Here is a 2884-nt window from a genome sequence, read left to right on the forward strand (position 1 = left end):
CATGCAACCAGTGCAATTTTGAAGTGATGGTACATGAAATTCTACTAACAAACAAGATGACCATATATGGTCATGTGATCTCATTAAATATGCATGAATGTAATATATCAAGCACTGTTACAGATAGGGACATGCAACCTGTGCAATATCGAAGCTATAAGACACGATATGTGACTAACTAATGTCATGACCATATATGGTCATGTGACTTCATCAAATATGCATAAGTGTAATAACTCAAGCACTGTTACAGACGGGAACATGCAACCTGTGCAATATCGAAGCTATGGGACAAGAGATGTGACTAACTAATGTGATGACCATATATGGTCATGTGACCTCATCAAATATGCATAAATGTTATATTTGAAACACAGTAACAGATAGAAACACACAACCTGTGCAATATCGAAGCTATGAGACAAGATATGTGACTAACACATCTGATGCCCATACACGGTCATGTGACATCATTAAATATGCATAAATGTAATAACTCAAGCACAGTTACAGACGGGAACATGCAACCTGTGCAATATCTAATCTATGGAACAAGAGATGTGACTAACTAATGTGATGACCACATATGGTCATGTGACCTCATCAAATATGCATAAATGTTATATCTCAAGCACTGTTACAGATAGGAAAATGCAACCAATGCAATATTGAAGTTATTGCACAACAGAGCTGACAAAAACATCCGATGACCATATATGGTCATGGGACATCATTAAATATGCAAGATTGTAATACCTTAAGCACTGTTACAGACAGGAACATGCAGCATGTTTAGTATGAAGGCCATGCAATTTCCTATAATATATTATTGTCAATGATGCTGATTTTGGAACGCTGCTAATAAGTCAGTGGGCTCGAAACCCGACATTGCTGCAACGCAGCTATATTTATTATTATTATTATTATTATTATTCCGCCTAAATTTTTGGTCACGCTTTATGTCAACACCGTTGGACCGATCAGTTCCATACTTGCCACAATGGTAAAGCTGTATGAGATCTGGTGCATATCCTAAGTTCAGACACATAGGTCACATGACCAGGCCGCCATCTTGGATTAAAGGCGAAATTTTCAATGCCGAATTGCGCACCTTTCTGAGGGTCTGAGTGCTCCAATTTTTTTATGATAGTAGCAGTGCGACAAGGGCTACAAATTTCATCAAAAAAAACTTTAGCGGTCACGTGACTAATTTTTTTCTAGAATTTTTTTAATTTTCTTTTGCATCTCATTTGCATAATTTTCGACTAATCAACTATCCCAGAATAACTTTGAAAGATCATATGACATAGTATTTAATTCCAAAATATGAAGTCCTGGCGATAAGCCGTTTTTTAGAAGAAGATTTTAGAATGTTTTTTCATATTTTTTTTTGTTCTTTTATATGGTCACGTGACCTCATTTTATAGACATAATTGCAATATCTCAAGCACTGTTACAATCTGATTAAAATCTGATGTAGTGTACGGGCTTTAATTATTTTGGCTATAAACTTATTTTAATTTTATTTTTTATTACTTTTGTTATTAATGCCCTTTTATTTTATTATTTTACTTTGATTTTGATTTTGTGATTTTTTTTAATTCCGCCCTACCTACATCTGAACCGATGCCTATGTAACGAGATTTCAACGAGACCCACTATCGACGATTTTAGTCAACGAATCACAGACCTCCTTCTATAGCGCACATGATGGCGTCACCGGGCAGAGTCTGATGGCAAACACACTCAAATAAAATGGCGGATTATACCGACCGAGAAAAACACGGCTTTTCGGTAAGTTTATCATTGTCAAATGCAACGAAAGTCATTTTTATGTTAATATTGTGGCTCGAATGGTTCGATTTTAGATCGTTATTTTGCATAGTTATTCTGGGAGTGACGATTTTGTTTCCACCGGTTCGACCGAACACCAGTGTCTTTTTCCAGTCGCCTGCCCTGGAGACGGGTGATGTTTTGTTGACGATCGGGCCAAAATCGTCTACGATATTGAAGCCGTAAATATTCATCAAATTGTATCAACATTTTGTACATTATACAATAACACTTTATTAAAGTAAATGAGCTGATTTGGACTGGAATAATATATTTTTTATTTGGAACACATCGCAATTGATCAGGAAATATTGTTTTGCTCCAATTTTCTGCGTCGATGCCGTGGGCCGGTGACCGCTATACAATTTAAAATCAGTTTGCATTGTTTACTATAGCTGTTTACAGTGTTCTAATCATTACGATTTACTTTTTTTTTGCTTCCATTCTAGATAATTATGCTCAGTGATGTAAAATTGAAGCGATGACTGAATGAACGAACCTTGGCTGGCGAAGATGTATCTGGAAGTGTACACATTTGTTGGAAGTGAAAAAAATATTCAATGAAATGACAAAAATTGTAAAATGCTGTGGAATTTCTTTTGCAAATAAAAATATACTAGCAATTTTCTATTAATGGTTTATTCAAGTGGGCAAAATATAAATGTACAGAAGAATTGCCCGTATACACTGAAAAGTAAGCAACCGACAGCCTGTATAAAAGGGGGACTGTGATTGGCTGTTACTTACGCGAGATTTGAACGGGACTTACATAGGCGTCGGATCAGATGTAGGTAGGGCGGAATTAAAAAAATCAAAATCAAAGTAAAATAATAAAATAAAAGGGCATTAATAACAAAAGTAAAAAAAATAAAATTAAAACAAGTTTATAGCCAAAATAATTAAAGCCCGTACACTACATCAGATTTTAATCAGATTGGCACTGTTACAGATAGGAACATGCAACCAGTGCAATATTGAAGTGATGGTACATGAAATTCTACTAACAAACAAGATGACCATATATGGTCATGTGATCTCATTAAATATGCAT

General features: G+C 35.2%; 1 long non-coding RNA gene across 1 annotated transcript; it reads left to right on the top strand.

Annotated features, from left to right (window-relative positions):
* The first annotated feature begins 1464 nt into the window (after nt 1-1464).
* On the top strand, nt 1465-2456 carry LOC146741468 (uncharacterized). The gene is made up of 2 exons (XR_014929762.1): nt 1465-1794; nt 2283-2456. It is a non-coding gene; the product is annotated as an uncharacterized LOC146741468 (long non-coding RNA).
* Nucleotides 2457-2884: the final 428 nt, after the last annotated feature.

The sequence above is a fragment of the Saccoglossus kowalevskii genome, chromosome 6, assembly GCF_978046115.1.
Source record: "Saccoglossus kowalevskii chromosome 6, keSacKowa6.1, whole genome shotgun sequence".
NCBI classification, from domain to species: Eukaryota; Metazoa; Hemichordata; class Enteropneusta; family Harrimaniidae; genus Saccoglossus; species Saccoglossus kowalevskii.